Genomic DNA, 21,561 nt, shown 5'->3' on the forward strand with positions numbered 1-21,561 from the left:
GCCTTTCTAAGAACTCTTCCTCTTCTCTTCTTCTTCTTCTTCTTCTTCTTCTTCTTCTTCTTCTTCTTCTTCTTCTTCTTCTTCTTCTCCTCCTCCTCCTCCTCCTCCTCCTCCTCCTCCTCATCCTTTTCTTCCTTTTCCTCTTTTTCCTCTTATTTTACTTATGTATACGTGTGTATACACACACACACACACACACACACACACACACACACATATATATACACACACACTTCAATAAGTTCATGTCTGAGTATGAATGGTAGTGAGGAATTCACAGCATTTAACTCTGTGTGAAGAAATAACAATCAAACAAGCAAATAAAACACCATAATGTGAATGGGAAATAACTTAGTAGTTATCTTCTAATTGATAGCCTCTGAAGAAGATGGCTGTAGACAAATCTACAAATGGCTTTAGGCTACAGAGTAAGTAATTTAAGTTGGCTATAAAGAACACTACCCTAGGGGTGCAATAGTTATTAAATACTGAAATGAGTTTCCTAAAATGTCATTGTGAAGCAGAGCAGAAATTATCATTAAATATTGCTAGGAAATATTCAAACATATTCACTGAAAAACAGTTATGCCTAAAGTAAAATGACAAAGAGAGAAAAAGAAAGAGAGTATGCATGCACACTAGCGAATACAGAACAGCAAAGCACACGAGTGTTAGGAATCTGTACCATGTCTTCTAATATTCAGGCTGTGTTCCTTGAAAGAAAAATGAACTATACAATAAACATCCACTGGAATCATTTAATGTTGTTTAGGGGTTATTTTAGGTTTTATTGTCACATCTAAAATATCACTCATTTTAATATCATTCAATGATTTTGAGATTTTGATTAGTTTTGGTTGATTTTGGTTAGTTTTGGTTAGTTTTATATCAACTTGACACAAGTTAGAGTCATCAGTGATAAGGGAGCACAATTGTAAAAATGTCTCCATAAGATTTGGTTGTAGGCAAGCATAAAGGACAATTTCTTATTTATTGATTAATACGGAGGTCCCAGCATATAGTTGTTAGTGGCATCCCTGGTCTGGTTATCCTGTTCTCTATAAGGAAACAAGCTGAGGAATCTATGAAGAGCAAACCAGTAAGCAGTCCTTCTCGATGGCCTCTGCATCAGCTCCTGCCTCCAGATTCCTGTATTGCTTGAATTCTTATATTGACTTCTTTGATGATGAATCATGATGTAGAATAGAAGCATAAACTAAATAAACCCTGTCTGCTCCCAAGTTGCTTCTATTATGCTATTTCATCATAGTAATAGTAACCCTTACAACAGAGACTGATAAATTTAATTTACTATCAAGTATAAATGAAAGCTGTGGTTGTTTCTTCTTTTATATTTTTGGCACAGTGCATTCATAGCCCTCTTGCCTTGAACTTGTTAAACATTTCAAAATCCATGATTGTATCCTAGTCCTTCTTACTCTACTTTACCCTAAACTTGCTCCAGCTCAGTAGCTGTCCAGCAGCCACAGAGAACTGAGTTCCCCTGAAAGGGAGGCTGGGAATGAAAAAGGATGGGTGGGCAAGAGAAGAATGAAGCTGAAACAAAGGTTTCTAATCAAGGTTCAAAGTTTAATTTTCAGCTCTGCTTTTATATAGGGAAAACCCAAAGATCCATCTTTTCTTTCAGCTGGTTTGAGTTGCAAAGTCAAGCTCATCAGGTGGTCAACTCCTCAAAGCTCTATAGGGAGTTTGCAAGTGGAGGGAGGACAGGCACTGACTCCAGCCACATTTTAAAACCATTTTTGCTTTAGCCTATTCAAGGCTGGAGGAAGGGCAGAGAGCTCTTGGGCTTCCCTGTGCCCAGGTCCTCATTCTCCTTGTCACCTAGCTATTCACACACATTGTTCCACTCTCTCTTATCTACTCCTGCTCCTCTCATGATGCTTTTTTTATTCTCTGTTACCTTCTATTCCATCCTCTCTTATAAGATAGCCCTGGCCAAGTCCGTTTGCTTCTTTCTCTTTGTGCTCTGGAATCTCTCTCTCTCTCCTCTCTCTCTCTCTCTCTCTCTCTCTCTCTCTCTTTCTCTCTCTCTCTCCACCCTCCATCCCTCCTCCCTTCCTTTCATTCTCTAACTCTCTCCCATATTTACAATTAAAAAAACAAAAAACAAACAAACAAACAAAAAAACAACTAGCTTTTAACCATACCATAAGGCAGCCATGTCATCTGCTTATAAATTCATTTGTTAGCATACTTGGGGTTCACAACCTAAGTGCTTTAAATCAGGCCTAAATATTGTCCTTAATAAACTTACTCTAAAAATCGAATTAAAAGCAGAAGCAGAATAAGATTTATTTAATGTTAGTACAAGGGAAGGGGGACAAAGAGGCTTACAAACGCCCTCAAGTCCATAATTAGGTCGTGAAATAATTAACATTGAAAAACATAATCAAGTATATGAATATCTATGTAGTCCAGTCAATACTTATGGTCTTGCCACTAGCCCTTCATTGTCAACACTCCTGTCTCATAGTTCATTTGAAGAGAGAGGTCTTCCTCATTGTGGGACTTTTTCCTTCTTCCAACACAATATTCCTAAATTAATTCCCATTTCTTTGGACCCCTTGTTTCAATTATCTGATCATCAAATTGAGACACATGTCTGTTTCTTTAGGATATTTTCAATATGCCTGCTAAGTTCCTAGTCCAGTTTGGACTGTGACAACACATGTATGAGTTACTTATGACAAAAAGGGACTCAGAGCCCATTAGGAAGGCTGAAAATTTAGACAATATGGCTCCAAGATGTGTTGAGGATTGTGTTGATTTAGTTACATCATGAAATGTGACAGCATGGTGGCACTTTGTGGAACAATTTAATGTCATGTGTTCACAAGCATCCCATCTAGCAGAAAGGTCTTATTATTTTATAATAATCTTCTCAAGAGATTTGAAGTGCTCTTCCATGACAACTACCTCAATGTCTTCCAAAGATAATGATCATAGTTTCTCCTCAATCTGTATTTATAATGGATGCAGCTTAAATGTAGCTGGGATGAAAAGTCAGCAAATGTTAACATAAAATTATACTTTTCTTGGGTCAGGTTTTCCTTCACCTTGTCCAGGTTCCATAGTGAGCTTAGAAAGAATGACTCTTTAAAACAGGTTTAAGAATTTCGTTTGCCCAAGATTGACCCTTTGTGGAACCAGGTGGGAAAAAATTTGAGAAGCATATGTTACATGCTTGCCACTAACAGCTACCTGTGGTCCATGCTCTGAAACACTGTCTCTCTCAGGAAGCACAGCCAACTAGATGAATATTTTATGGTCATCCCACTGACTGACTTGTAGAGATATGGGAATTAATATTTTTAATGTGCATTATAACTAAAAAAAATTAAAGAACAATTAAATTTTGAGTAAACACTGTTGTTTTGAATAGCAATGCAATATCATTCAATTGAGTAAGTACTACAAATGCCAAGTGAATTTTGCATGAAATGTTAGCATTGAGATAGATTTCTAAAAAGGGAAGAATACACAGAAAGCCATTACCACTACTTACAAATTAATCCTCTACAATATATTCCAAAGTTTGAAGTATATTGAAATTTAATTATCTGAGCAAAAATTTCCATCTGGGACACTCAAGGATCCTGGAAGTAAACATACTACTATTATTTTGTTAAAGCAACAGTATCATGCTGCAGAAGAGCAGCCAGGGTACCAGTTCCCCAAGGAAAGTAGTGATGGGCAGCAGTGAGAGCACACATTGTGTAGTTTTTTGTAATATTTACCTTTCTATAACTCTTTGGTACTCTAAGGCAAGAGACCCTAGCTTCTGATAATTAACTCCTACAGTCAGTAGACAGGATGAAAAAGGAAAAGGGCTTAATTACTAAGCTCTTTTGTCTCCATCTCAGGGAACCCTCCCTGGCCAGGCAAGAGGCTGGGAATGTGTTAACTCTTTGTGAGCCAGACTAAAAGAAAAGAATCAAAGTAAAGATGAAAAAGAAAGGATAAAAATTCATACATGCAGAAAACTCTCACTGAATCTGGATGAAGCTGAAGAAAACTGTGTACTTTTGGTTGTTATTTCTTATACTCTGTTGGAATAACTAATCACATGGTTTCCCAAGCATCTTTATATTCCGTAAGTTCATAGCATTTTCAAGATGATAGTTCATGTCTAAAATGACAAAGAGTTACATCAGAAATGCTTTTATGTCTTTCCATAAGACTAGTTCCTGACTAAACATTCATTATCTTTCATATAGACCCATTAAAACCATTATAAGTTTAAAGCAATAATTTTTAAATTATATGCCAGTATGGTTTTGTCAATAGACAAATCATCTGTCTAGCTTATTATTATTTTGAAGTTTTATATAGATAAACTAGTCAATTTTTGTTTCCTTTTCTTGCTCCTACAATAAACTGTTCATTCTCAGTATATGATAATTAGTTGCTAGATAATGGTCTTATGGTTAACCTAGAAGGAATGGTTTTTCTGATCATAAATTTGTTTCAAGTCTGCTAAGTTGTCCTAGTGTAATTAGGTTGTGACACATAAAGGTTTACACATCCCTATTTGCATCTTTTAGAGGGCTCAAAATTACTTGTATGAATTTCAGAATTTTATAAAATCATTACTAGGAATTATGAAATCCTCAGTTTGCCAACACAGCAGAATTACGTAAGAGTCATTTTCATGTTAATCTGAAAATCTTCCCAATATGGTGAACTAATGCCCAGAAATAGTTAGGGTTAGGCTATATAATAGTGACAGAAAAAGGCATATCAGCAGCAAAAGGCAATCCTGGTTCAAAGTCTTTGGGGACCTTGCCTAAAAACTTCCCCATTTTGGGGTATGCAAAAATTCTGTGCTATCTCCAAAACAGTCACTTACATGCCTTTAGCCTTTCCTAGGTGGCTTCTAACATCATGCTGTCCTGTAAACACAAATCTCTATGCCAAAGTTTAGTGAGTCTCAGGTATCATCAGAGATGTTTGTCTGTGCAGTGGACACAAGTTAATGCAAGACATTATAATTGATTGACACACAACAATGGAATGTGTGTTTAAAGCTTAGCTGGAAATGAGACTTCTGAATCATACCTTATACCCCAAGGCTTAGGGACCATTACAGATGAAGAGACAGGGAGACTTTCAGAGCAGGAGACATTGTAGAAACTGTAAAAGGCTTAAGTGTCTTCAGTACACGACTATTGTACTCATGAAGTTCTGGCAGCTGTTGATGTCTTCTCAGAAGTTGTACGAGTCAAGTCAGTAAGCATTCCTGGCAGAATGGAGGAGGCTGAAGTCTCACAAGCCCCACACCTATCTGTGAAGTTATTATCAGCTTATGGTGCTAAGAAAGATAATACCAGACTAAGAAAATGATCTCTGGTAGATAAACAATGCTTCAGGAGATGGTCTCACACTTACTATTGCATGAGTATCATTAATCTGTTTTGTTGGCTTGTAAAACTTAAAAGACATGAAGTAGGAGGAAAATATGGAGAGGGATTAGGGGTGTGGGTATAGAGATTAAATCTGGGAGAAGATAGTAGGGTGGATAATGAATCAAAATAATAAAAATATAAGGCATATATGCATGAAAATTTCAAAAATATGTTAAAATATTTAATATGTATATTACTGGCTAAAGTTATACAATGAACACTGAAGTGAGGCATGACACTGCTCATCATCCCAGCATGGAATCATTATACATAATCTTTAAAATTGTAAACAGTAAATTGTCAAACTATACCACAGATCTATTTTCATATCTCACTATGAATATATTCACTCCAGTTCCTTGATGAAATCTTTTATTTTCTCTTCCTGCTACTCACACAACCCATGAAGCACAGAGCTATATATTGATAAGTAATATACAATTTGTTTCAGGTAGTTATCTTGAGAAGAAATAATTAAGAGAAAATCCATAAATACGATCAAAATTATCATTCCCATGACCCCATGTATATGAATGATGTATGGACTCAACCTGCGACATCTTACCTTCTTTGGAGGTTCTTCTAAAATCAATAACTTCTACAAGGCTTTTCCCTACTCATTTCTTTGCTGTGATAACCTTGTTTGATCATTTCCCTGCATCAAATGTATTCTTTGTTTAAACCCACTATTCTTGAGCTACCAATATGTTGATACCTAGCACAGTCAGATTCAGTTCCTATATTCATTTTAGTAGATTTTAATGTCTCTGAAGCTACAGAAGATTTTCTATAGTTACAGGAGGACTGTGGTTAGAACTTAGACTCATTTAACTGCCAATTACCTTTCAAAACTTATGGTCTGTTATGTGAAATCGAAAGGTCAAGAGGAAACCCTGAAATGTAGGGATAGGGGCAAGCTTGGGTGTTTATAATAAAGGATTTAATAAAAAAGAAGAGAAAGAAACCAGGCCATGTCTGAATTGAGATGATATAAAGAACCACTCAGAATAAATAAAATACATAGAGCTGGAAGCCAAGGTTCAAGGAAGCAGACACTGGCTTTCTAGTGTGATGAAATTGTGTCAATCAATGGTTGGTTAGCATAATCATGAAACAGAATTGGTTTGGATTTTTTTCTGGGAACCAATGACATAACTGACTGGGAAGTACATACAGCTCTAAATCTGTGTGCAAGACTGATTCTTGCTGTAGATGTGCTGTTGATCTACTTAGTAGTGATTAGTAGATTATGCTGTAGATATGGAGTTCCCATAACATAGCTCCCCATGCCCTCCCTTTCTCTCCCTTTCAGTCTCTTCCTCTCTCTCTACATATTTGCTTTCACAAGGGTACAAGCATAAAAAAAAAAGTGTCTCCCCTACTGGGAATAAATTAACACATACATTTATGTCTTTAGAAAAGGAAATGTGCCATTTTAAAATAATGATTTTGAAGACAGTTTATATATTGAAAACATTTCATAGCCTCAACTAAAATCCAGATACAAATAGTGTTTCTGCAAACACAACTTCTGTCATCTTACATGCAATTACAGAGCTAATGTGTTTGCCAGGGCTATCCTGTGAAGAATATTTCTCAGCACTGAGCAGACCAAAATGGATTTTTTACAGGTAGATAGATTGTTGGCTTCCCAGCCAGCTTGTCAAGTTGAATGATATTTTAAGTGTGACAATCAGCCGTGAAGTTGTTCACATTACCAGCTTCACTCCTTGGCTATAATTTTCACAAGACAAAGTCAATGAACCAGATAAATGAAAATGTGGTAAGTGTGTTTACATAGCCCTGCCATTAGTATCCTCTCCTCTTAGATACTGCTCTCTAGTTGCTCTGTCTTCTCTGAATTAGTGCTAAACACCAACCAGACAGAGCACTGCTTTCTCATTACACCTTAGCTTGACTACAAATTAGATTTTGAAGGAGAAAAGGACATTTCAAGTGCTTTCAGAAGATTCTTGTGTTAAAGGCTTAATGTTTTTTTCAAAGGTGTTCAGTAAATTCTAAGCTGGACAGCTGGTTCAAAAATATCTGCCTTGTGGAACATCGTGTCTATTTCAGTCAAATTTAACTGTGGGATTGCATGCTGATTAAACAATGTAGGGACTGCTTGTCGTGGGTTACAATAATTTGTAAGGCTTAATTAATTGTTACAACAACTGATAGCCCTGTCAAATTGGCAAGTAAGTTCATTGATCTTAAAATTCGGCTGAGCTAAAGAGAAAGACTGACGAAATAATTTGTAGATTGTGACAGAGGAGACAGCTGGAGTTAAGTAACGAGTGTGAAGGTAGAGGAGAGAATGTACCACCAGAAGAGATAAAAAGGGGGGTGGTGCTTTCAAAGAAATAGTATGCCTGCATTTCTACAAAGACAGAACCCCAGGAATCAGATATCTATTCTACTCATGTATGGTACCTAAGCGTAGTTTTTTAAATATACTTTTAATAACCTCCTACTTTTCAGTTTATACTGTGTACATGATAAATAGACAGATTCTAAGCCAAGCTCATTGAATCACTAGGTTTGAAAGCAGAAATATCCACATATTTGGCTGGAGTACAAATAATGAATACTGTATTTTATAAGAACTGCTGATCTAGCCACCATGTAATCGTCCCAGTGAGGAAATAGCCTGCTGCATTCTCCTTTTGTGTTGAGGCCAAATGCATCTTTTTACACTCTAGCCTCAAGAACCTTTAAGAGCCACAGGACTCCATGGAAGCTAAACAGCAGCACAACCCACAAATCCTTAGTTTACATAATTTGTCTCAGAGGAGAAGTTTCTATCTTTTAAAATATTAGTGAGAAAACCTTTCCTCAAACTAAGTGACTGAATTGTGGCACATCCGTTCCCATCTCTGCTGTATTCCATCTAACACCACATCAACAGCAATCTTAATACCCGGGTTATGAGAAATACATGACCTCAACAGACAAAGCAATTGGTCTCATCAATGGTATCACCGTTTGAAATTGGCAGTGACATGTGAGAATGGACATTGCCATAAAACTAAAATTAGGAACTGGAAAGAGATGGAAATGTAACCTTTACTGACATAGTTGCAAACAAAACAAAACAAACAAACAAACAAAAAACAAAACAAAACAAAAAACCATCTGGATAAAAATTATGCTGCTGTAACAGCTGGTTATCCCAGCCTCCTCTGTTTTATTCTCATCCGGACATATGATAGTATTCTACATTCTAACTATAGGTACAGAACTAGTGATTCCTGAGTGAACTCTTTCTCCATCCAAAATCTGTCTATAGACAAAGATTCCTCTGTGAATTCAGAATATATTCATGAAATATTAATCAAATCTTTGTGACAGCAACAATTGATCCATGAATTGACTTTTCTTCTCATCCTGGCTATGGAATTATATGACCCTATGAAATAGTAGCCTACAAATATTGACTTATGAGTGACAATTGCTTTAAATTCTAGTCCCATAACATACCCCAACAGAATAATTCACTATGGAATTACACTAGCACTCTACATTGTCAAAAGTAGAGCTAAGCACTGAGGTGATATAGTTAATTTCCCCAGGTTTTAGGAAGATGATTTTGACATGAATTAGCATGATAACTAAGTATTCCCATTTTTTTTTTCATCCATACAATGAAAGAAATCTGAAGTCCTACTCAATAACCTACCTGCAAACTTCCAAACGGCATTTCAAAACTGGGTAGTTCTGTTACAGCCAGTAGAAGTAATGCTCTCTAGATCACTGGCTCACTAACAACTAACCTCATTGAGATGTTTGAAACTCTTATGTGGGGATTTTTTTCTTTGATACTTTTCAATTCAGAGTAAAACATAAATCGGTTTAGAAGCAATAACATGAAAGGGCCTGTAAGATGGTTTCATATGTAGAGGTTCCTGAAGCTAGGACTAATGACCTGAATTTGATTCACAGAAACCATGGAATAAGAAAGAACTGACCTCTGGCTTCCAAACACTCTGCATGGTGTGTGTGTGTGTGTGTGTGTGTGTGTGTATGTACAAATAAATATGTAAATAATGTTTTTAAACTATTAAAAGAAAAATAATTTCATATGAAAGTGAACTAGCATGATGCTAGGAATAAATACAAACTGAAACTCATTTTGCTTAAAATTTATGGTTCTGTGCTTTCCAGGATAATGAGGAGAAACTCAAGAGTTATGAAGTCCTCATATATTTAGCATGACTTATTTGGAGAAGGAGTTTCATTATGCTATTAGTTTAGAAAGAAGTTATATACACAGGTATAAATTTATAACGTTTGATATGGCTAGGGACTTTTATTTTGACCCTATTGTGGGTATTGTACTTTTGCTTTGACTAGGAAAACTTTGCTTTAGTGACTATGTTCATATCCATAACTGTGGCTATTAACAGCTTCAGTTGTTAGAAGCTCCAGGGAATGCTATTATCTCCTCTCTCCATTTCTCACATGATTTCAGGTCTATCCACTGATGTGCATCTGAAGACTTGATATCTCATCTGCTCTAACAGAATCCTACTTTTCTTCATGAACAGCTTTCCAGTGATGTACTTTGAATTCTCTGAGATAGGGGAAAAATCTTGGGACAAATAATGAAATGAACACTTCTAAGATTTGTATGGACATACAGAATTTCAATAAAAACTCTGATTTAAAGAAGATACAATCAATAAACTAAGGAAAATTCAATACAATTGCAAACATTTCAGTGTCTGTTATTTCCTGGCCCTTGACAAATCTTCAAAGATGTAGTTAACTCTTTAGAGAACAAGACATGGGATTATAGGCTTAGATAAGCACATGATCAAAAAACACATCATTGTGAAGTCATTGCATAATTTGTTTTAACTCTATTAAACTATTTAGATAAAGATTTTGATGTGTATGATCTTTAATAATATGTAATGAAAATACAATGCTTCTAATGATATATTGATTCTTTAATATTTGAGTTTAACAATGTTTTCCCTTGCAATCTTTTTTTAAAAAAATCTGAATTCCAGAATTGTTTTTGTATTATAAAAAAATAGTAGTTCTATTTCTCAAATTCCTTATGTATATAGTTAAAGATTACAATATAAATTAAAAATGATTTATTATAATCAATTTTATGAATATTTTGTGAAGGGGATGCAAGAAACACAAACTGAAGGTAAGCTAATTAATATTCTTCAGTCAACAGAGGGAAAATAGAAGGATGATTGAGCATAAGGACTATCACAGTTAAGGTTTCCACTGATGTGAAGAGACATCATGACCAAGGTTACAGGTTTGTTTTTTTTTAAATTGGATATTTCATTTATTTATATTTCAAATGTTATGCCCTTTTCCAGTTACCTTTCTGAAAATCCCCTGCACCCATCCTCCATCCCCCTGATTCTATGAGGGTGCTACCCCACACACCGACCCACACCTGCCTCCCAACCCTGGCATTCCCCTACACTGGGTCATCAAGCCTTCACAGGATCAAGAGCCTCTCCTTACTTTGATGTCCAACAAGGCCATTCTCTGTTGCATATACAGCTGGAGCCATGGTTTACTTCATGTATACATTTTGGTTGGTCGTTTAGTCCCCAGGAACACTGGAGCATCTGGGTGATTGATATTGTTGTTCATCTATGGCATTGCAAAATTCTTCAGCTCCTTCAGTCCTTTCTCTAACTCTTCCATTCGGGACCATGTGCTCAGTCCAATGGTTGGCTGTAAGCATTTGTCTCTATATTTGTCAGGCTCTGGCAGAGCCTCTCAGGAGACAGTTATATCAGGCTCCTGTCAGCAAGCATATTCTTTTCTTTCTTTTTTTATTGTATTTCCTGCAATCTATACAAATACGTAAATTCATCCATTCATATGTGTGTCTGTGTGTGTGTGATATTTTCTTTATTTACATTTCAAATGTTTTCCCCTTTCCAGGTCTTCCCCTTCTGAAACCTCCTATTCCATGCCCCTTCCCCCTGCCTCTATGAAGGTGCTCCCCTGCCCCCCGCAACCATCCACTCCTGTCTTCCCGCCCTGGTATTCCACTAAACTAGGGCATCAAACACCCTCCCGCGCATTGATTTCCCTCCAACAAGTCCATCCTCTGCCACATATGTGGCTGGAGCCATGAATAAGCTTCAGTTGATGGTCCAGTCCCCTGGAGATCTGGTGCTTTGGTCTATTGGCACTGTTCCTTCCCCCATGGGCAACAAAACCCCTCAGCTCCTTCAATACCTTCTCCAACTCCTCCATCAGGGAATCCGTGCTCAGTTGGATGGATGCCCAGGTGGGGCAGTCTCTGCATGGCCTATCCTTCAGTCTCTACTTCACACTTTGTCTCATTTCCTCCTGTGAGTATTTCATTCCCTTATCTAAGAAGGACAGAAGCATCCACATTTTGATCTTCCTCTTCTTTAGCTTCATGTGGTCTGTGAATTGTATCTAGGGTACTCTGAGTTTTTGGATTAATATCCACTTACCACTGAGTGCATATCATGTATGTTCTTTTGTGACTGGGTTACCTCACTCAGGATGATTTCTAGTTTCATCCGTTTGCCTAAAATTTCATAAAGTCATTTTTTTAATAGCTGAGTAGTATTCCATTTATGTAAATGTACTGTATTTTCTGTATCCATTCCTCTGTTGAAGGACATCTGGGTTCTTTCCAGCTTCTGGCTATTATAAATAAGGCTGCTATGAACATAGTGGAGCATGTGTCCTTGTTATATGTTTGAGCATCTTTTTGTTATATAACCAGGAGTGGTATATCTGGTTCCACAGGTACTTCAATATCCAATTTTCTGAGGAACCTCATAGCTGATTTCCAGAGTGGTTGTACCAGCTTGCAACCCCACCAATAATGGAGGAGTGTTACTCCACATCCTTGTCAACATCTTCTGTCACTTGAGTTTTTGATCTGAGCCATTTTGACTGGTGTGAGGTGGAATCTCAGGTTTTTTTTGTTTTTTGGTTTTTGGTTTTTTTTGATTTTCATTTTCCTAATGAGTAAGAATATTGATCTTTTATTTTAGGTGCTTCTCAGCCATTTGATATTTCTCTGTTCAGATTTTTGTTGTTGATGTTGTTGTTTAGCTCTGTTCCCCAATTTTAATAGGGTTATTTGGTTTTCTGGAGTTTAGCTTCTTGAGTTCTTTGTATATATTGAATATTAACCCTCTATTAGATGGTAGGATTGGCAAAGATCTTTTCCCAATCTGTGGGATGCTGTTTTGTCCTATTGACAGTGTTCTTTGCCTTATAGAAGCTTTGAAATTTTACGAGGTTCTATTTGTTGATTGTTGATCTTAGAGCATAAGCCATTGGTGTTCTGTTCATGAAATTTCCCCCTGTGTGTTCAAGGCTGTTCCCCACTTTCTCTTCTATTAGTTTTAGTGTATCTGATTTTATGTGGAGTCCTTGATCCACCTGAACTTGAGCTTTGTACAAGAAGATAAGAATGGATCAATTTGCATTCTTCTACATACTGAAACTCCAGTTGAACCAGCACCATTTGTTGAAAATTCTGTCTTTTCTCCACTGGACTGTTTTAGCTCTTTTGTCAAAGATCAAGTGACCATAGATGTGTGGATCATTTCTGCGTCTTAAGTTCTATTCCACTGATCTACTTGCCTGTCTCTGCACCAATTCTATACAGTTTTTTTTTTTTTTTTTTAAATCAGGACTGCTCTGTAATACAGCTTGAGGTCAGGGATGTTGATTCCACTAGAAGTTCTTTTATACACAGCAAACCAGTAACCAACATCAAACTAAATGGAAAGAAACTTATAGCAATCCAACTAATGTCAGGGAGTAGACAAAGCTGCCCATTCTCCCACTACCTACTCAATATAGTATTATAGACCTAGACAGAGTAATTAATTAACAAAAGGTGGTCAAAGGAATATAAACTGGAAAGGAAGAATTGAAAATAACACTATTTGTAGATGATATAATTGTATAGTTAAATTACCCCAAAAATTCCACCAGAAAACTCATAAATCTGATAAAACAACTTCATCATAATGGCTAGATATAAAAATTAACTCAAACAAATCAGTAGCCTTCTTCTACGCAAAGGATAAACAGGCTGAGAAAGAAATTAGGGGAAGTGACACGCTTCCCAACAGTCACAATTAATATTACATACGTTGGTGTGACTCTAACAAAGCAAGTGAAAGATCTGTATGACAAGAACTTCAAATCTCTGAAGAAAGTAATAAAAGATTTCAGAAGATGGAAAGAGTCCCTGCCCCATGCTCATGGATTGGCAGTATTAATATAGTAAAAATTGCCATCTTGCTGAAAGCAATCTACAGTTTCAATGCAATCCTCATCAAAATTCCAACTCAATTTTTCATAGAGTTATTAAGAGCAATTTGGAAATTTATTTGAAATAACAACAACAACAACAAAACAGGATAGCAAAAACTATGCTCAACGCTAAAAGAACTTCTGGTGGAATCACTAAGGTAACTCTTATAAAAACAACATTTAATTGGGACTGGCTTTCAGTTTCAGAGTTTCAGTCCATTATCACCATAGTGGGAAGCATGGCAGAGTGCAGGAAGTCAGGGTGCATCTTGATCCACAGGCAGCAGGAGTGGTCTCGAGATACTACCTCCTGTATGCAGCCAGGGTAGAGGATGAGGATAGGAGACTTCAATGCCCACCTACACAATGATACACTTCCTCTAAGGAGGTCACTTATTCTCCAATAAGGCCACAGCTAATAGCACCACTCCATATGGTAAAGCATTCAAACACATGAGTCTATGGAGGCCAAACTTATTCAAACCACCACAAGGAGTAAATTATGAGTTTATTTTTATTCTGTGGAATTTAAGATATGTTAGAAAATATGTGGATATGTTTTAGAAATATAATTGAATTCATTATTTGGGATTTAGGAGAGAAAATTGAATTCATGATACATATTTTTATGTCTTGTCTACATATAAGAGATTACTGAAATTTTTAAAATGAGTGTTTCCTAGGTGGAGATAAAAGTATTTAAAATTTTTAATGGAGAACGAGGCATTTTAGGGCTTGATCTGAACATTAGGATAGCAAAGCCCACCAAGGTGAAATACTAAGAAGAAGTAAGTTCAGTGCAAACACTGCCAGTGATGATAGTGTCTACAAAGCATTGGATTCTCAGTATGTCCTGAAACTGAATTAATGATTTACATTAATCTTTTCATCCACACATTAAACAAATGTAGAATTCTGTTTTGTTTCTAAACCTAAGTGACAGGATGGTAATCAATTCACACAGAGTAGTCAGGGTAAGAAACATCTTTTCCAAGAAATGACTACAGATTCAGCTGTCCATGTTTGTCATTTTACCATCAATAAGAGAGGACTATGTCCCATTGTTATGAATCGGGCTACTTTTGATGGTCTGTTTCTGTGGGGCTGAAGGTGTAGGGGAAGAAGGGGAAGGGAGAAAGCCTATGTCCCACCATAGTTCCTGTGCTCTGGGCAGGTGGATGTGGGAGGACTGCCGGATGTTTTCCACTCAGCCCTTGGTGGGCATCTGGCTGTGTTAAGCCACTAGACCCCACTTGATGGGGGATGAACAAGGGGCAGCCCCTGATACCAGGAGCCCGGGGTTGACACTCTTGGCCCTGGAGATACAGGAGAGAGGGCAGAGGGCGAGAGGTTCCCACACAGGTGAGAGTCCTTAGTCAGGTCCATGGCTGGAACAGAGGAAGTCCTTCTGACAGGAGATTAAAAATGGCTCATTAGAAGAAAGCCTATCCCATCGTCCAAGCACAGCGGGACTTGATGAACAGAGATAGTCTATGGTTTTAGAGCTTTATTGTACAAAGGCAGGGAGAAAGGAGAGAAGGTGGAAAAAGAGGGAGACAAGTCATGGCCAAGAGGAGGAAAGGGGGAAAGAGAGAAAGAGGAAAGGCTAGAGAGTAAGAGGTTAGAGAGAGCAAGAGCTAGGAGAGCTTAAGAGAATAAGGAGGGGCCACGCAGCCCCTCTTATAGTGAGAAGTTATCTCGCTGTTGCTAGGTAACTGGGAGGAGTCTAGCCTAAAGATCAGAAGCTTGGGACATTGTGTATGTGACTAAAAGCCACACTTCTCCTGTGGTGGCTGTGGGGGCAGTAAGTTCGACAGGACCCAGGGGCCCAGGAGACATGAGGGAACACCTTCCGCCCCATGTAGGTGAATTATCACCACCAGGTTCTACCAGGGTTCACACCTCAACTCAACTAGAGATAAGCCTGTCTGTACATAGCCCATTGTCCCACATGTTTCCACAGAAAAAGCAAGCTAGATAAGACACAGTGGTTTTGAAGATTAAGGGAACAATGTATCATGTATTTTCTTCTTTGTCTTTTGAACTAACACATTTATCAACTATCTCTGCACAGAAAGGTTACCTAAGCAATAGGTCCCTATGTGAAACAAAGTGAAATCTGGTCAGCAAAGAATGCAGATGAAAGGCAGCACTTAGTATTTAGGTAAGGTAAGAATTACTATTCTGATTCATTAAGTTTTGCATTAGAAAATGCCATTATAGAAGAAGATATAGATCTGAATAATTCTGTAAGTTGACAACAGATGCAAAAACATTTAAAATAGGCAACTTGGCTTTAGAATTGAGCAATAATTAAAAACTTAAAATGTTCTTAAGAAGATTTACAGAAAAAAATGAAAGGACACATGGCGGGCTATGAATAACAAAGGACAAATATGGAAACTGTGACCAAGCTGAAGGAAAGGGATAATCGTGTAGCTTGAATTCCAAGAGTTCTGTTTATAACCTGAACAGATTCCTTGAGAAGTGAACAGCCTTTTCTATTCAGTCACTCACTGGTGACTTTCAAAGAATGGAGGTTCTGCATCTTGATGAATTAAGACATCCTTTGATTTTACTTTGTGTGCATTTGAGCTGCATTGATTCCTAAGAAGCTGTTGCCTTATCCTTATAAACTTCCACTTTCATTTTCTTTTAGAAGTTTTACATTTTGACTTTTACTTTTGAGCTTAAAGTTTATTGGAATTATATGTCCATGGTATAGCAGACTGGTTCCATGCCTTATTTTGTTTAAATTGCATATTCTGAAGTGTTATTAGTATTTGCTTAAAAGACTGCCTTTCTTTCATTGAATTGCCTTTGTACACTTATTGAAAATCAACTGACCATGAATGACATTACCTCTGTACTCCTATTCTCCTTTATTTATATATTTTCGTTCTCACCAATGTCACTCCCTTGCATTGCTTTAGCTTTAGCCTGAAAGAAAAGTAGTGAGATTCTTGTCAACTTCTCATCAATCTAAGAAATTTATTCTTGCTTATATATTTTCCAATTTTTTCATACAAAATTTTATACCAATAGTTCCTTAATATTAACTATATATACATACACACTTGTATAGGTATGTCAATATTTTACAATGAAGAAAATCATGGAAGTTGAACTTTATGCAAATTTTGTTTAATTCATTATTTGAGAAGTAATTCTTTGTCAATAGAATTCTTCAATACTTATCTGTAATGTCACACAGGTTGCCATTAACTTGGGTCCCATATAAGTTTTCAGCAGATTTTGCAGTTTTGAATGTTCCAAACCTTCCTATAAATGTATGTGTTTGATTTATAAGGAATGGTGGTTTCATTGAATAACTAAGATGCTTTTCTGTAAGAGTTTCTGTAGTGTTGCTATTACTCCTTCTTGAGCTTAGGGTAAAAATAATCAATGAAGATACCTGAACCTGGTATAATTCTTTGTAGGAAAGTTTTATACAGTAAATTTAACTTCTTTCTTTAGATTTAAAGCTACACGAATCATTTCTTGTATAATTAGAGCCATGCTAAGCCATCCATGGAATTTTCCCACTTAGGCTAAATGACAAAATTGATTAATATAAAGATTTAATTACTTATCAAGCACTATATAGCACATTGCCCCAATATGTCACACTTAAAGCACCAAGCCCTTATTTTGCATTGCTTCATGTCATGATTCTAGGAAAGAGAAGCAAAAGAATTCTAGCTCAAATGTCTGAGACACTTGTATGTGTCACAAGACTTCCGTGGCAGTATCCATTCCAAGAGGGCTACTGGAAGAAGCCCTCTTTTTAAGACATAATTAGATTTTGAAAAGAGTCATGTGGTTAGACAGGAGGCATTAATGTCTAACCACATGACTCTTTTCAAAATCTAATTATGTTTGGGTATGCTTATTGCAAGAAAACATCGTACACAGCAAGTGCAGTAAGGAAGAGGGGAGAATACCCATTTCATTATGATGTCAGTTTTGAAAATTTTTCTTTTAATTGACCAGCATTTCTGGATGCCTCCAAAAATGATACAGGTATTCATATGTGTTCCTTATTTTTTCTGCTATTAACACATCTTCTCAATTTAGTTAGAATAAAAATGGACTTCATAGGCTCATATGTTTGTTTGAGTCCTTGGTCTCCAGCATACAGAACTCTTTGGGAAAGATTAGGAAGTATGACCTTGTAGAAGTATGTGTGCTATTGGGGCTACTGGTTTCCAAACCTCAAGCCATTCCAGTAAGTGCTCAAGAGTTTAAGTGCTCAAATATTCAAGTGCCCTCTCCCTCTCCCTCTCCCTCTCCCTCTCCCTCTCCCTCTCCCTCTCCCTCTCCCTCTCCCTCTCCCTCTCCCTCTCCCTCTCCCTCTCCCTCTCCCTCTCCCTCTCCCTCTCCCTCTCCCTCTCCCTCTCCCTGTCTCCCTAGATCTAGGTCTAGGTCTAGGTCTAGCTCTAGCTCTAGCTCCCTCTTGGGGTTTGGATTATGAATCAGTTGTAAAAGTTCAACTGTCCATTGAGTGACACAACTGCCTGCCGACCATAATCTCCACCATAATAATGGTCATGGACTCTTCAGTTTTGGTCTTTGACTCACTTTTTAAAATGGTAAACAAGTTCTAAATTACTACTTTTATATAAATGTCTTTGTTTATTGTGTCTCTTCACTAAAAGAAAAAAGCAAAATAGGTCATATTTTTTCATTGCCCTATCTTATTAATATGATCAGCTTTTCTATAAATTGAACAAACATTATTAATTTATGTAATGGCTCTTTATTTTTTAGCAATTTTATACTTAGGTTTATTTTTAGTTCTTGTTTTTTTAAATATTTTATTTTATTTTATCTTTTATAGTCTCAGATTGATTGTCCCATTATTCTTTTTGTTTCCATTGTAAAGTTGAGTATTTGACCACCAGGATAAATCTATTAATTTTTAGTATATACATCTGTAAAAGATAAATTTTTGGAACATATGTATTACCATTGTAGCTATATCACATAAATTTGATATTTATTTATTGTTATTCCTGTTAAATTTTCTTCTAACTTTTCTTGTTTTTCTTATGATCATGGGTTGCTTAAAAATATATTTCATTTCCTTATATTTAGAAAATTTTAAATATCTTCTGTTATTCATTTTGACTATAAATATCTTGCCAACATAAAAGATACTTTGTACAGTTTGAGTCTTTTTAAATTTACTGAGTATAATTTTATCTCTCAGAATATGGTGTGTCCTAGTAAAACTTTTATATGTGGCCTTGAAAAGAATGTTAATTCTGCAGAGTTGAGGGACATATTTCATAGACAGGAATCAGTTTATTTATGTAGTAATCTAGAAGGTTCTATGCTTATGGCTTTCCTGTCCATAGTATCTAGAGGGGAGACTTCCTTCAATTCTAATGAAGATTAATAGCTATTTCTTGCTCTATTTTTATTCACAGTAGCATTGTTAAGTACATAGACAAGCAAGCCTGTAATGAGCTAACAATAAACATATTTTCTGCCTCTGTTTTCAGCACTTGAATGTATGCTTCACTGGATAGTTACCTAAGTTTTCTTGCTTGTTTCTTCTTGCTATCGTTTTTGTGTTTACCATCTCTGAATATCTAAAATATAAGTCATTAAGATGGTTAGTGTTAAAAATAAGAGTTAAGAATACCACCTACTAAGACTACAATAAACATTTTAAGTAAATTGTGGACACTTCTTTGCTTTTAGTATTCGCCATTGTTTCTAGGACTATGAAGCTCAGTAAGTGTGCAGCTGCAAAATGGCTGAGATAATAATCACCAAGGTAATAATCTATGCTATAATATTCAGGCATTTGTCCTAAACTACATACCATCATGACCTGGCAGATAAAAAAATGACTACACAGAGAATCCAGTTACTTAGAGTCACTGTATTACAGTAGCAGTAAAGGCACATTAAGAGAACCTATTTTCTTCAGAGTAGGAGAGTGAAATATTTGGCCTGGGTGGACGATCCCTCAGGAAGCTCAATTGACAACAAAAGCAAGCTAAATTGATAAGAGAAATGATGTTCCTTCTTTTAAATAAAATAAACTGTTCTTCCCAGAACATTTCCCCCGCACCCCTAAACACTTAGAGCAGTCTCTTACAAAGCTGCAGCTGCACAGCTTCTTCTCTCTGCTGAAATTCCTGAATTACTATTCTGCTTTCCTTTCCTTTCCTCTCTCTCTTCTAAGCTTTCTTTTCTAATACTTTGGGTCTCACTTTTTCTCTAATGCCCTCCATCCCAGTAAGTGTCTGTTTGGTCTGCTGTATGGCTAACCTCCATGAGTCTGCCTGAATAAAGTAGCATGGCTCCTTCCTTCCTTCCTTCCTTCCTTCCTTCCTTCCTTCCTTTCTCTTTTCTTTCTTTCTTTCTTTCTTTCTTTCTTTCTTTCTTTCTTTCTTTCTTTCTTTCTTTCTTTCTTTCTTTCTTCCTTCCTTCTTTCTTTCTTCTTTCTTTCTTTCTTTCTTTCTTTCTTTCTTTCTTTCTTTCTTCCTTAGTTCCTTCCTTCCTTCCTTCCTTCCTTTTTTCTCTCTCTCTCTCNTCTCTCTCTCTCTCTCTCTCTCTCTCTCTCTCTCTCTCTCTCTCTCTCTCTCTCTCTCTCTCTCTCTCTCTCTCTCTTTTTCTTTCCTCCATCCCCTCTTCTGGATAGCTATTAAGATGTAAGGTAGTCATACTGTAAAATTCTTCCTTTAAACTATTAAAATTGTCTTTGGGTTTCCTTTTGAGTCCTGTCTTTAGTTCTTTTAAGAAAACTAAGAATCCTAGGTAGGATACCTGATTTACCTGTTAAAATGTAGCCAGTCTAATAAGACCATGACCAAATTCAAATGAAAAAGGAAGGAATTCAATAAGCTACCTGATTTTGATCCGGGTAAACAGTTACTCATCCAGCAGATATTTGTAAAATTACTTCTGTATAACTAGGATTAAATAATGTGTCTTCATTCACTTGCATACAAAACATATAATTTTGTTTTCTCAAGTAAGTAGAAAGCTCTGTATTTTCCCATCTCTTCTAGACAAACGAAAATAAAAGCATAACAAAAGAGTAGTGATGATTCACTGTGGACGCCCGACTCCCCATCAAGGAAGACGCCACAACAGGATTCTTCTGCACACATTTATTGGGAGAGCTTGATAGTGAAGGTGAAAGACCCAGAGCCCCAGAACTGGCGCTGCTTATATAGGCCTAGGAGTGGCNNGTCTATACCTGATTGGTTGTGCTTTCAGTACCTCATTTACATTCCCCAGGTTGGGCTGTGTCTTGGCTCGAAACCCTTATGCACATGCGCACATTGGTTGTTTACCCGAACTTACAGGTGGTGGCCAGCAGTAGCCAGCGCCATCTTGTAATGGCCTATGTGGCTTCCCACAATTCACTAAAGTTGGGAAATGCTTTGAGACTGGTTGTTAAATGTAGGATAATTCGATTGTCCTGCAATGTATCTTCTTTTGAAAATCTTTATGGAACCAACCAGTACTTCCTGTTGTGTTAAATCTTATATTTGATCACTATCAGTAATTTTATCATTAGTAATATTAGTAGTTATTATTAAGTTCTAAACATGTTTCCAGAAGAATGTATGTTTAACTTTTTGAGTTATACATTCAATATTTTTACAAAGAAAGAAAGAAACATTTCCTTTTTGTTGTTATTGTTGTTGTTGCAAAGCTCTTAACTCTGAAGGAACTTGTTCCTCATATGTGCCTATTTGATTTTCTGGAATTGACGTAATCAAAAAGGCAATTCTGCAGTAAGAACAACTTCTGCAAAGTCCATTTTCACTTGTGTGAAGATGAATCTGTTTGAAATTATCATTGT

Source organism: Mus caroli, chromosome 4 (genome assembly GCF_900094665.2).
Source record: "Mus caroli chromosome 4, CAROLI_EIJ_v1.1, whole genome shotgun sequence".
In the NCBI taxonomy this organism is placed as follows: domain Eukaryota; kingdom Metazoa; phylum Chordata; class Mammalia; order Rodentia; family Muridae; genus Mus; species Mus caroli.